We start from the raw sequence: 15781 nt of genomic DNA on the forward strand, positions 1-15781 counted from the left end.
ACTAGAAAATTTTCGACTGGAAATAGTCACATTTTCACTGAGTTGGTGTTTGGTGGTGGGTACATGTAACTGATAGCAAAACCCGCAGTAAAATTCAAGTACCAAAATAGCATTTGTCAAATTGTGAAATTTACATAAAGAAACACAGAATCAATCAACAATACAAATCAGAATAAAAAAATACAATTTTAGTTCCTTTAGTCTAGTTTTGGTTTGTTTGTTTGCTTGAGTTCTTTTTTGCGGTGGAGGAAATAATGTAATCAATTCTGCATTTTATGCGTGGTGGCTGAAAAACTGAGCAAAATGCTATCTGCTAATTTAAATTTCTTTCAAAACTTGTTTAAAAATGGTAGACTTTCTTCATTAAGTACGACATTTTTAGAACAAATAACAAATTCGTTAATTTAACAGATTCAACTGTTGTAGCAAGAACTGTATTAGCCACAAGATGAAAATAAAAAGTATAAGACATATGATTACAATTTTGCATTTTCTACTTTGGTAATTCGCGCCTTAGCTCTGCTCGTAACTGAAAATAAGTGTTCAATTTGGAATAATAGAACTGACATAATTCGATTAAAACTGAAGTTGAAACATTGGACTGAAAATCCATTGCTCGCGGCTCACTATGTATAAAAGCTCAGTGTCATTTTATTACTAATATCTGCTTAAAAGTGAGAAGACCTTTTCCCATAGTCGTAAACCAAAAAACGTTGTAGATCGAAACGTTTCCACACTAGCAATAAGATTTGGAATGTTTGCGGCTTGAACTGTGTGAAAATAAGTTCATAGTATAGGTACAAACAACATCAATGCATTGTGTGAAATTGAGAAGCAAAGGGGAATTGGAATTGCGGATTGCATTTTTAGTCTGGAAATAAGTGTGTTTGTAAATGTAATGTTTATGGTAATTGTATTCTGCGCCCGCAAATTGCTGTGTGATGCAATTATTAATAGAAACTGTTTCCTTCAAGCATTTCCAAATTCTGTTACCTGTTACTTTATTGTAATATGATATTTGTGCCCATAATTATAAAAGTGGTCGGTCAAAATAAAAATAAAAAAATGGGTTGATCAGTTATTTCACACCACATTGTTGCAAACTAAGCTTATTCAGTGTAATTTTTACGAAATCGTCAAAAATGAACCATTAAGATGGTGATTGCAAATTCAACATTATATGAAATTCAGTTAGTGATAATTATGAAATTGGTCAAAGTCAAAAAATTTAAAAAATCATATAAACATTTGCAGCTATAAGTCCTTTCTGTCAAGAAATAATTAGTCAAAAGTGTCGGTTTGCAGGAACTTTTTTGGGACACCTATAAAATTTCTGCAGGGCGGTTAACTCGTGCACAGAATGCCGAATCACCTGGAACTGATCGTCGTGGGAAGATGCCTGGATCTGTATAAGAACATATTTTAAGATTTCCAGCATTTGAGGCCCACTACACCAGAGCTCGTCCCACTCGTGGTCGAAAATACTTGAGTTTTAATTTAGATATTCGTAAAATGTATAGGAACCCTTTGTTAAGGAATGGATTTACTGGAAAGTATTTAATACTGAATTGAACTTAAATTTCCATACTCCTCGAAAAGACACATGCCAAAAATGCGATTTATTGGAGGGAAAAGTCGGATAATGCAATAACGCTTAGATAATTATTAATCATATGCTTTACAAAATGCACTTCCGTATCCTAAACTTTATGTTTGGTTAGCCTCTGATAAGCGAAATATGGACGTATTCAACTTGGGCTGTGATGAAACAACAGCTTCAAGAGATACACAGGAAGTAGCACCATGCATTTTAGTGCATGATTATGCGTTATGGAGGCCATAACTACTCAAAAACATGTAATAGCCTACAGTGATGCTTGTTCAGGCCAAAATTGTAACATTAAAGTAGCATTGGCATGGATGGAAATTATAATGGATGGAAAATAAAAACAATAAACCTCAAATTTGTGGTATCAGGTCATTTCTTTTTACCGAATTACCGTGATTTTGGGTTGCTAGAATTGAAGATAAAAAAAGAAAATTACTTATACAACCCTGAGCATCTCTATCTAGGAGAGTCAACAACAAGAAGAGTAAAATATACCGCGGGCGAATCCGTCTCTTGGCTGCAATTACAATGAATGATATTCTTGAGAAATGAAGTTTATAAAATGTTCTTTAAAAATTCTTTAGAATTCAAAATTTCACCTTTTGGACATACGGAAATGTTTAGCTACTTCCATTATATACCACGAGTAAGTTATTAACGGAACAAAACAAAGACATTATGTGTTTACTATCATACATTCCTCCGGTTTTGCAGAAACATTTTCAGAATCTTAAAAACTCGAAATGATGAAAAAAATGGATTACTTTTTTGAAATAAGTACCTAATAAATGTTCATGAATTATTTCAATAAATTTATTGTTTCAAATAAAACTCTCACACAAAATTCCATATTGATAATAATTTTCGATAAACCAAGGCTAATAAAATTGTAAATAAAACAGGTCGTATTTATGGTAGCTTGATGTAAAAATATTTTCTAATTGATTTAAATGCAATTCATTAAATATCTCGAATCAAGAAATATATGACTTAGAACACTTTCATAATTATGGGCTCATTTAAGCTTGTTATTGCAAAGAAAATTTATCTGCCAATATAATCACTTATGTCTGAACATGGTTGCAAAGTTTGCTTGCTGTATTAATTGGAAACAAGCACTTCAAAAATTACCTAGCTGGGATCTTCCTACAAAATTTAAATGGTTACCCTAACATTCATTAAAGAAAATAGCTGAGAGAAAATAATCTTGCTAATTCCATTGCCGATGAAGCAACACACATACAGGAATATGTTCACTTAACGAAAATATCTATTCACTGGGTAGCAGGTACTATGGCAATTAGTGCTTAAAACTATCATATTAGTATTAAAAACATTTCGCAATTTTTCTTCGCAGTAAGTTCAGCGCGTATCTTAGAAGCACTTCAACATATTGTTCCGAAAGTGGCTAAAATGAAAACGAGCAATTTTAAATTAAAATTGATTCTGCGAAATCCGGAAGCAATTTTTCCTTTCCATTTATTTCGAAAGTCCGGTCTAAATACTTAATTTGAAAGCCATGCATTATCTTGATGCTATCACTCTGCCAACGAACAGGCTATTATCGCGGATCTTTTAGATATATAACCACCCCTAGCGTGCCAGTTGCAGATCTAAATTTAATGCACCGATTACGTGTAAAGCGACCTTTAAAACTGAATTAGCAATTTTCCAGTCACTTCATAAAATGCAAGAAAATTCTACTACTAATTTGAACTGCGAAAGCCAATAGATCATTGAATTGCTGCGTAATCATGTAATTAAATTGAAATTTGCAACAGCCGGTTTATTCTCCAGTACAATGTTTATCACAAAATACCCAAAGTAGGACCAGATTTGTTTGTAGTATGTTCAGCTGAAAAGGTATTTCAGCCAATAAATGCAGAATATTTAGTCTCTCAAAATTACCATTTTTGAAAATGTTGATGGATATTGAGAGTTCAATCAGTTCCCTTGTGATCATCTCCTTGCGGGACACCCTGTATATTATCTACATTAGTAGACGTAAAAATTGGAAGATCAACAAGAATTACAACTTTGAATATTTTGCAACGAGTATCTGGCAGTTTCGGTTCAAGATATTCCTGCATTTCGACGAGACGAAAGTAAATGCAAAGTTATTGAGAAAAAAATTAATTAATAAAGAAGTTTTTTTCATTATATTTATACTTTCTTCCCGTTCAGATAATGTTGTTAAAGAGAACATTCGCAGCAGCATGTGCGCTTAAGGTTAAAATTCCAAATAGTAAGAATTTTTTGAGATCCGGACAGATTTTTATTAGAAGCAATTGATTAATAGATGATTTTAACATTTAAAGCTGGCAGTCATCTATATTGCTGTTTGGACATTAGAAAAATTATCTAGAATTACGCTCTTTTAAACACCTAAGTTCAACACTAAAATTGAAAGTAATCTTGGTTAAAGTAAAGCATTCAAACCTTTCATTTTAAGGAAAAATTAGCCTCAAATAATACTTATTTTTATAAATGATATGACCAGTGCCTATACAAAACTTAATTTTGATTTTTTATTTTTGGTGTTGAATTCATTATTTCAAAAAAACAAAATGTGCTTTAAAACTGACTAGTTGTGTCAATTCCCCTAAAGTTCGCAGTTACAATTCTTTCTTAATTTGAAGAAAATTAATTTTGCTAATGTCTAATAAGTCGAAAAAGGCAGGTGCTGCGTAAGAAGATAATGTACTAGAATAATAACATTATTTTAACTTGACTATCAAGTAGTTTCGGACATCAATATGGCTGTACTCATGAAACGAATGAATTTGCCTCAACGTAAAAAACAATTATTTAATACGTAAAATATATTTATTATGACTGATCTGTAGGTACTTATTAAATAATTTATATAAGTGGTTTTTTCGTGTTATTATACTTATCGCTGGCCGACATATTATCATTAAATACATAAATGGGAAGTAGATATTTGGGGGCCTTGTCTACCAATGTTATTTTCGCCTCTTAATTGAACAGATAAGAAAGAGTGTCAATAACGCCGTACAATTTCATAGTACTAGTAATATAATTTATGTTTATTAGTTTTGGGGCGATTAGCTAAAGATTGACTTGGAAAATTTTAAAAGTTCAAATTGCTTGCTTAAATCCAGCAACCATTCGTTTCAGAACAGATATATTTAATGCTAACTCAAGTTTTAAGGGTCCATTCTGAAAACGTAAGATATATTAAAAGCAGAGAGTAAAGCTGCGACACTTCTATCCAACATTTCGAGTACGAAAAACCACGTGTGTAGCCACTAGCAAAGATTACACACAGTTATAACTTGGTATAATATGATTAAGGGAGAATAGTGTTGTATTTAAATTGAGTTCAAACATGAAAGTGTCTTTTTTTGTCTTTTTTGAGAGTCTATCACCAGCGTCAATGGTGCTTATTATAATTATATTAACGAAATTGAAAATATCTTATGTTTGTTTTGTGGAACGTTTTTATTGCGTTTTTACAAAGATTGCTAATTTGGTTAATTTGTGCATTAGTAATATTAAAAACAGTTCGTGGACAAAAATATATATTTTTTGATTCAATAAAGCTGATTAAATAACCTGATGTTGCCGGAGTAAATACAGCTATTCTATAAAAAAAAACATAATTTTTATAAACGATAGCATCAAATTCCTAAATATTTGGGCGTAATAATTTGAGTTTAAATACACAAATGGATTATGATATGCGTTCAATAAGCTGATCGTACTTACTTTTTCACTATCTGCGAGTAAATTTGATATTAATAAAAATATTCGCACTGAAAAGAGGCATTAGAATTCAAGTTTGGGTTAGTTATATCATCAGGTTTCCTAACAGTCGTGAAACAATCGAAAAAAAAATAAACACAGAATATTGAAATACAATAAACAAACAGCAGGCTAAACAAATATAGGACTTATGGCTCTTTCCAATCTACTCACATGAATACCTTCTAATAGCTATTTGATTACAAAAGCGATCATAATAATGTTTGGGATCGAAAAATGAACTTTAAAAATAGCGCCATATGTTTGTTTATTTATCGAAAACAATGCAGTAAAATTGACGGGTCTTTCCGAATCGAATAAAAACAATAAAAAACTTTTGAATTTAATAAATATTCATGTCACAATCGTGGCAATTTGGTTATCATTTTTTTATTGTCACCCCGTATATAAACATGCACCCGTATATTCTTAAAGCACTAACTTTTGTTTACGAGAAATATTTTCAAATTGTTTTTTTTATTGCCCTGTAGAGCCTAAACGAAGCTTTCCTTTTATTTGCAGGGACGTTTATGTTTAAAATGTAATTAACGTCAATATGCTGTTTATTTCTAGTAATCATCTTGAGATTCAGAAGTACAATAGCATGCACTGATATAAGCTATCTATGCCTGCTGCTATTTTTTACACTTGAATTCAATCAAACTCATGGTTCTCATGAGCTGGAACGTTGAAGGAATTTGCAAATTCAGCAATATTAATGTCAATAAACCTTGAGCATCGCTGCCTTGGCGTGCCTCGACTGCTTAAACAGACAAGTATTCCACGTGATGTAAATATTAATAAAATTAATGAAAAAATGCACATTAACTCTTGTCAGAACGGATACAAGAAAAGCGTAATCACAATTTAGTCAATTATGTGGATTGTATTAAGTTGTTCGTTTTCAATTAAGTGTGGGTGACTAATTTACTGTAATAAACTTTCTGCCATTCCATTTTCTCTATTTCAGATCTTTATTAGTTCTATTGTTATAATACAATAGAAATATGCTGCGACATTGATATTTTCTTGTCTTCTGTGTTATTGGCCAACGATGGATTAGTAAATAACTCAACTAGACAACGCATTGTTGGTTTTAGCCTGCATTTAGTTTTAAAAGTATGAGTAATAGTAGAAAAATGAACCTTCAAAAAATGTAAATACGGGGCTCAATGTCGTTGAAATCTAGTTGTCGAGAAAATCACAAACTCTATTGTGCACATAAAGTTACAAATAATAATCCTATACAAAAAATGCCAACAAGAAGTAGCGACTACTACAAAGAACCATCATATTTAGACGAATTGAGGTGGTACATGAGAAGAATGGCACTTGAGGAAAAAATCATTTTACAGAGCTAAAAAGTTACCTGGATAAAATGGTTTTGGATATATTAAATATTTTTTAATTGAGAAACGCCATACTACATATAGTAAACAATAGTATCAAGATCTGGTCCAACGCCTTTTTAATGTTCTGTGGTTAGATGTTGGTACATTTGCGGTTTACACATACAGCAAATAATATTTGCATATATTGACTGAAATTAGAAACGTTGAATAATGCAAACTAAATCTGCATCCTAATTTAAGATTAGGTCGTTAAATTTAATTTAAGTGACCCATGAGGTTTTTCAAATTTTTTCCTAAACTTACTAACCCGTTCTTTATTACCTCTACGGATAAAATTATCGAATTTTCCATCGCCCTATAAAATTATTTTAATGTTGTTGCGGCATTCTATCAACGAAGGTATTTTTAGTAAGTTCCTAGATGGTAAATCCTCTTAAACTTAATGCCACCTTCCAAGAAGCGCTTTCCGTTCCAATAATCGCTAAATCTTCCTAAATTGCATCCAATATGCTGCAGCCCATAATGGACTATTTAGATGCTTTTATTACGTCGAATTAATATAATTACTTCTACGTGGTTTTATCTCATTGTTGCATTTTGAACTGATCGGTAATTTTGTGACTACAAATGCGAACTTGATCTTCATTTTGCAAGAATTAAAATCTAATGTGCAATGTCGATTGTATTGAGACATTTTCTGAGCTTACCGTATTAAATTAACAATTTCAAAACTAGAATTCGAGTCGAGTGAAGGTTGACATTAGGAATAAAATTATATTTATGTTGAAGTAACAAAAGCTCATTCCCAGAGTTTTTATCAGCTATCGATTTTTTTTTGTGCGAATAAGCTAATCCGAATTTACAATTGATGAATATTTCAGATTAAATCAGTCGGCTAAAGTTATCAAATTACAAAGTTATATGTATAAAGGGTGATTCAAAATTGGCGTCAAAAACGAATTTACGCCAATAAAGGGAGAGGAGAGTGGTCCCAGGAAGATAGTGGACGACAATAGATGTTCGGGTTCCAGACACAGAAGAACAAGGATTGGACAAAATTGCAGCAGAGCCTTCCAGGGGCACTCACAGCATTGAAAAGCAACTGACACCTTCCCAGGCACCAAATAAATACCGAGGAAGGACTACTTTCCTACCACGTATGTCAGATAAACAGAGCATAAGGATATATTAAACCAATCGATTACTGAACACCGGTACAAATTGAGCAGTAGATAATTAACCTATTACGAAAAGCTACTCGACAAGCGTAAATGATAAGGAGATTACACAGGCACTAACTTGTTTGTAGTTCCAGACTCAAATGTATGTTTTTGTAATTTGTAAACAAATTACTAATTCGAGGTAATGATGACAAGAATTGACATTTAGTTCGTTCCGTAATTCAGCGATTCCTGTTGAATTACAGTTTATCGATATAGTTGTAACGTTCTGTATACCGAAGCAACAGATAGAATTTACGTAATGTTAATTTGGCAGATTACCTTGAAAAATATTGTTGTCGTCTTTATAATATAGTGTTTTTTGCAAATGAAAATACCGCCAAACAACGCCTCCAGAGGAATGCCGTCAATTTTTCATCACCCTGTATAAATCAGGCAATTTTCGGTCATAGCACTGTTTTTTTCCTGGACGGCTTAACATAAATATTTTATTAGAACCGTTTTATAACACATTTGTCTTTTCATTAGATGGTTTACGCCTTAATACATAACAGTTGAAAATAATATTACAACATGCATATTTTCGCAAAGTATGCAGGCATAAAATCTCGAGCGTATATGGATAAAAATTATATTTTTACGTAGCGTTTCCAGTTTAATAGATAACTTTTTAAATGCCATGAAATATGTCCGCAAATCTTTGGCGCAAATAAAATTCTTTATATTCTTGTAAATTTGTATTAATGTTTTGTTTAGCTATACTTGAATACGTAGCGAAAACTGTGCACCAGAGAAGCAAACGATAATAATAATTTTGTAACGTTTAGTGTGTTGTTTTCAGCTGCATTGCAATTTTCTAATTGTTTCTACTTTCCGTTTGTTCCGCGGGTTAAGACATAATGGATTACCAACAGCGGCATTATATTACCCCAACTACCTGCCAAAGAAGTAAATAGTTCCAATTACACTAATGGGTTTCCGCTGGCATAATTAAAGCTGAGCGAATTACTGGTTAAAGGAAGTTTATTAGACATTGTATCTTGACACAGACGAGAAAAGCATATAATGTATTATTTATTTCATTAAAACCCAACTTGAGTGTGGATGACTTAGAATTTCATTTCGAAATATCTATAGATTGTTAAAATATTTGCTAGGCAATGTATGTAGGAAGTGAAGTTAAGAACTTAGAAGCAAAATCTGTTTCAGGCAGTTAGATCTCTAAGTCGAAAATGCAAAATGATGCACGCAAACCAGACAGCAGACAAAATGCTATTTAATGCAGCCAGTGAAAGCCCAAATATGAATGGAGAAAAACTGAGAACGTATTTTTCAATTAGAACCACCAGCTGTATTAATGCAATCGCATTCGATACCGTTCAGAAAATAGAGAAAAGGTATGGATCAATTTCAACGATTTGGAATTTGTAATTCCAGTTACAGTCCGACTCAATGCAAAAGGCAAATTGAAAGGAACACGTACTTAACATATTGGGTGAATGAAGATTCGCTTGGAGTCCACTTTAAATTTATTTAATATACGATTCTGGGTGATTCAAAATTGGCGTAATTCTTTTTAAGGGGTAATAGGGGCTCACTTGGAAGGTACGAGAAAAATATTGATTTTTTTTTCGATAATTTCTAGAAGATATTAACAGATCCAAATCGAATTTCAACTTTGCTATTGATCTTTATTTTGAAAGTATTTCATGTTTAACTGGAATATTGGAATACTTCAGCGTTGAAAAAGAAAAATTACGATGTTTGCTTCAAATTAATGGTTGGTATTCAAAAAGTTCTCTTTTTTTGATGAAAAGTCAAAGCGACAATGATGTTGTTTGTCATTAACAGATAGTTATAGGTGGATATGCCTTGTAAATAATAACAATAATTTGTCAAACTGTGACTTACATAGCAGAAGGTGAAATAATTTTACTAAAGGGCGAACAGAGTGGTTCCAAGAAGATAGTGGACAACAATTGATGTTCGGCTTCCAGACACAGAGGAACAAGTATTGGACATAATTGCAGAAGATCTTTTCAGGGGCACTCAGAATATTGCACAACAACTGACACTTTCCCAGGTACCAAATAAATACCGGCTACACGCCTATCACGTATCTAAGATACCCATTAAACGAATAGATGACTGAACAACGGTATAAATTGAGCAGGAGTTAATTAACCCAATACGAGAAGCTGTTCGAGAAGAGTGTACAGCAAGGTGATTACACAGGCACTTGTTTGGAGTTACAGACTCAAATGTATGTTTTTGTAATTTGTAAGCAAATTAATAATTCGAGGTTAGGAGTTTCGAAATAGGTTCCGTCACTCAACGATTCTTTTGAATTTCCCGTTTATCCTTGTCTATCTTATTGTGACTTTCTGTATAATTCCATTACCGGAGTTTTAATTAATTACGAACAACAGGTATTTACGTAATGTTAATTAGGCAGATTACATTTAAAACATTGTTGCCGTTTTTCCGACAGACATAGACTTTCCGCAAATTTCTAGGTTTTTAATAACAATAATTTTTTTTTGTATTCTTAAAACACTGTCAGACTGCAGCTCCAGAGGAGTAACTCCAATTTTGAATCACCCTGTATAACGCTCATCAGGTAACAAGATCAAAAACTGCGTCAACGGAATTACAGGTTGACATTGACGTTGACGCAGTTATGGGTCTTGCTACCTGATGATGGTTATATATTAAAAATAACCGAAACTCGTCGTATATTAAACAAATTTCTAGTGGACTTCAAGCGACTCTTCTTTCACCCAATATGATATCAAGCCACTAAATTGGATTCAAATAAAATTATCAAATTTACTTAAAATAATGGAATCCGCAAACACATTTTTTAAATTGATTAATCCCATGCAGTGAATTCAATTAAATTAATTTTTTCCACATTAACTGTTTTACTGCAAAACTCGGTATTTTGTCATCCAAAATGCAACAGGCGCAATTAACAATAAAAATTATACAAACAGAAATTTGTTTTGCAACCAACGGTTATTGAAGCGAGTATAATAGAGGAAGCAAATAAATAATTTGTGATGTACTGTATATTAAATTCATCTACGCCTTGTCCATTTGATCGTCCTTCCGGGAATACAAAATATTTCCAATATAAACAACCGATTGACAGGGTTTTAGCGGGTATTACTAATTCTAACGTTCCTGCCAGTATTGAATTATAATGAAGCATTTATGCAAAATAATTCAATCCAATTCAACCATATTTATTTATATAATTCAGTATTCGGAGGTGGTCAGTCCTGGTTGAATTCAGCGGAATGCCTGTTTAAATTATAGAAAGCTTTATTCGTTGAATGAACCACCCATAAAGTTACACACAAAAGCTTTCACAAGGAACTCGTTAAGATTCAGATTTTAGTTCATTTCGAGGGAAGTAATTTCCAACTCCGGAATTTTTCAGATATTTATCTCTATCAGAATATTGGGATCTTAAAGTAATATTTTTAAATAAAATTGCATCTTGCAGGTGAGATAGCGCGACCACATTGGGTGCTCGCTACCGCTTTAAATAAAAAGCTGCATTTTGCGAAAAGTCAAATTAAAGAGTTCATATGCTTTATTGGGAGTTTTTTAAAATGAAGAATTATTGCCAAAAATTGCACTCGAAAAAATCGATTCTGTCTAAATCGACACTATTAGGAATGATCACTAAACATTAACAGAACGTGTTAATTAATTCCCCAAAAATGCCAAGCTTGCCTATCAATAAAATACCAAATTCGTAGCCTTTTATAAGTTTGCCTCCAATTCCTCGCTGCGTAAATGTCGCCACCAGGTACATAATTAATGAATGCTATGACCGAGCGCTGACTAGGCATAAAATTCATAATTTAAAATTCAAAACTATTCTGCTTTTAATTCAAAAATACAAAGCCGAAAGAACACGGGAAAGCGAAAAGTGCTGTTGACTCTCGAGATGGCAAACAACTCCTCTGGCTTTCCTTAAGCAAAAGTTTTTATTCCTTTGACGGAGCGCTTCCTCAAGGCAAATAAAATGAAAAACAGGTACTATGCAAATGTGTTTTCGATAGATAGATCTGAAGATGAAATGTAGTGTTTTTAAACTGTTTAAACTTTTGTATAGTATTCAGTTGTTTACTGATAAATATTTTTTCTTCAGACACTTACTTTACAGAAACCTTTACTGTTTATTTCCCTTTGTGCGTAGGATGTTTCAAAAGTTTCAATGCGATCATGTTTAGATTTAACACAAATAATCATGACTAATGCTGAATTATTATGATTAAGGTAGAGTAATCAGGTATTAGGTCGCTACGGTGCATAATCAACAGAACGAATAATTAGTGGTAAACTGATGCAAACAGAAAGCTCGGACGACAAAATTATACATCTAATAGTGTAAATCTCTAGATTATTGAAAACGTACAATGAAATGATTCTCTATATTTATAAACTATATCAGATATTCTGATATAGTTTCTAATTATGATAGACTGATTTAATTTAAAGTAATCTTAAGTCAACAGTGCAACGATTCTGTGTAAAGAGACCCAACCAAAAATTCAAAAAAGAAAATGCTTGCAATTTGTTTGAGATATGGACACAATGACGGATTTTTTAAATCAGAGCAAAAGAATATATTTGTTAAAAAAAAGCCAAAAGAGAAAAAAAATCGATTATGTAAAATTGAAGAAGTACAAGAATTAAATGCGGATGTCTTAGCTCCTAGACCTGAGTTCTGCGAAGCTGTACAAAATAATCGAACCAAGCACTAAGTCCTTCTTAACAAATTTTCTATATCTGTAAAGGTTTTGTATTCAAGATAATAGAACATTTTTTCCAGCTACTTTGCATGAGTGGCTTAAAGTACAGGTCACTCATAAATTTCATTCATAAGTCATTGATAAGCTTATCAAATAGATTGGAATTATTCATATCGCCAGTTAAATAGTAGCAGCTAGCATATTCCTCATTGACTTTTGATAGTACTTTTTGGAAAACAATGAAAATGTGTCGCATTTCCGCAAAGAGCATGAAATATAGATTTTCCCGCCTCCCATCATTTCTCAATATTGATAGTTTCATAAAAGAGTTTTTTAAATTAGAAATGAACTCACCTATAATTGAAGGTAATTGAACTGTTGATGATTATACGAATATTTATTATACCAATAACTCAACTGATTTATTATAGTACCCCAATATTTATTAGTGATTAAATTATGAGGCATAGTCTGATGTCCGAATGGATTGGACACATCCCTACAATATATATTTTTTCATATTATAAGAAAAGACTTCTAGCAGAAAAATATAATTAAATTTCTAAATTATCTATCAAAAGAAATTTGAAAAATATTTCGTATGGGTCGTCATGTGATTTTTATGATCAATTCGCGGTATGAAGCATCAGAAATTTATCAAAATTATAAATAGGTTGCGGAAATCTTAAGTTTTCTGTGGCAGAAAATGGTCTTATTAAGTATTTGATTGCTTTAGTTGCATTGTTTAACTCAGTAGTATTTTTAAGAAGAAAATAAACAGTCTGACTGCTCTCGATTTTCTGTGATTTTGTGGAATTCAAAATATTGAAATATTGGCGTAATCTAAATTATTCAAAAAATCACGGTATTTCAATATACTCGAAGAGCAACGGACTGTAAAGATTTTCGAAGAATGTTTTCTATAATTGAGAATTGGCCACACAAGATTAGACCTCTAATGTTGGTAAAAGTTAAACTTCAATTGAAGCTTGTATGAAAGTAGTTTGGTTTGCTCGGTTTGCCACAAACTGAACCGTAGAAGAATCAGTTAATTTTTTTCGTCAAAGTTAATAAGATTCTGAAAGTTTATTTAATAATAAAACTTGGTTAGAATGTCATTTGCCTTGCAATCCTATTAATTTATCAGCCTCAGCTTCACTATAATCTTAATTATATGCAACTTAGGTCTAACATGGTCTGATCACGTTACTTCACTCGTAAATTTCAGACAACCTTCTCAAAATGGTGCCTAGTGAGGGTATTTCTGCGACGGTTGGCACGAATTTATATCAACTGCTTAAACTTGTAGAAGCCAATCAAGAATTATACGCAACAGCCCCTTTTTACTTTAGTTTGTCTATAAATATGAATATACAAATAGTTTCGGATAGCAGAAAATGCCGACATTTTAATACAGCTTATGTGGACAAAAGTTTTCAGTAATTGTCTTTATGTTACTTAATTTATTAAATTGATGGGGCTTGTTGCTGCTTTTGCCCTGCTTTCATTGCTAGAAGAAGTAAGGAAGTTCCATTCTATTAGTTACATGATGAATTCGGGTCTTCTGTTTGGATCTCAAAAATTTTGGTGATCTATATTGGGGAATTAATTACTCCAATTAGTGTTGTAAAGTAACACTAGACTTTGAAAAATAGTTAAACTATTCACGTTTTCTTTCAAGCTCTAATCAAATTTTTTAAATATTTGAAGCAATTCCATCAAATGAAGTGAAATAGACGATGCATTCTTTCTTAGGGAGTAACACGCTTACTTTTGCTTCTGTTAATCCGGTTTTTGGAAAACTATCTTCCCATTAACTTGCGTTTTTGTTCACAAAAAGAAGAAAATGTTTTTCATTCATTATTTAAAAAATGAGAACCAGGTATACTGATATTTTTAATAAAAAGACGGCACACCTCTTCACCCCTTAGCAGTACGGTTTTTGCCGCTTGAATGGCCATTTTAACATACATTATTTCTACTGGCGCTTGCTCTTGCGTTGCAAAATCCAGACATTTTATCACATGAACACGTTATCCATTCATTAAATTTAACCCTGGTTATACGAAGAAAAGCAGCCACACTGGAACAAAAATCAATACACCTGCCAGTGTTACTTTGTAACATTTCGCGCTCTAAAGTGTGGAACTTGTTCCGACTACGGGAATATTAAGTTTTCGCGTTCCATGTTTTCCCATGGGAATGGCAACGGCCTGAAAATTTGCTCTCTATTACAAGGACTATTGACCTCTTTGTGTTCTAGTTGGAGGTGTCGGAAGCCAGAGTCATAACGTTAGGAAGTTTGCCTTCATAAAGGCTAAATATAACACCCCATCAAGTGTGTGTTTGGATTCCTGGAGATTGATGATAAATGCGACAAGGGGATGGAACGGTGGTTGAACTTGCGTATACGGGAAAATGTGATCTCCCTCAGGAAGAAGCGTTGCCACATAATGTGAACATTTAAGCCCGATATATTACAGATTAATTATATTTCAATTTCATCCAAACTCGCTTGAAGCTCTGCTCATGTCAAAGAAAAAATTTGCAATTGCGACTCTGTGAATATATTTCCAGTAAGCAACCAAAAGCGGTCACTGATTAATTTTATATTTGGCATTGTCGTATTTCAGCTAAGTCAACAATTGAACTGGGATTAATGGTTTTCATTCATTTAAAGGGCCAATTGTATGGACTCAACTCAATCCAACAGAAAACATTTCCGAATAATGTACCATGTAGAATAAAGATGTTTCAAAAACGCTTTGAAGGGCGAAGATGAAGCGAATTGATGCGGTAGTAAGACTACAAAACAACGTTTGACAAATTAAATATGGTAAAAAAATCAGTAACACTTACAATTTACTTGGACTAGGTTGACGGTTATAACTGATTAAAAATAAATTCGGATAGTTTAAAAAACAAATGTAATTCTCAAACTTTTAAGGACAATATTAGCAAAGCTGAGTTGAAAGTTGAATACAGCTTTCTTTGCATTATATTTCTATATATATATATAAATAATCTTTATTTCCTACAGAAAAAGGCTATCGACCCAATCGGTCTTTCTGCCCTTGTTTAGTATATATGTGCCTTAGCCTA

Source organism: Dendroctonus ponderosae, unplaced genomic scaffold (genome assembly GCF_020466585.1).
Source record: "Dendroctonus ponderosae isolate FM_Combo_2020 unplaced genomic scaffold, Dpon_F_20191213v2 Dpon_F_20191213_2, whole genome shotgun sequence".
In the NCBI taxonomy this organism is placed as follows: Eukaryota; Metazoa; Arthropoda; class Insecta; order Coleoptera; family Curculionidae; genus Dendroctonus; species Dendroctonus ponderosae.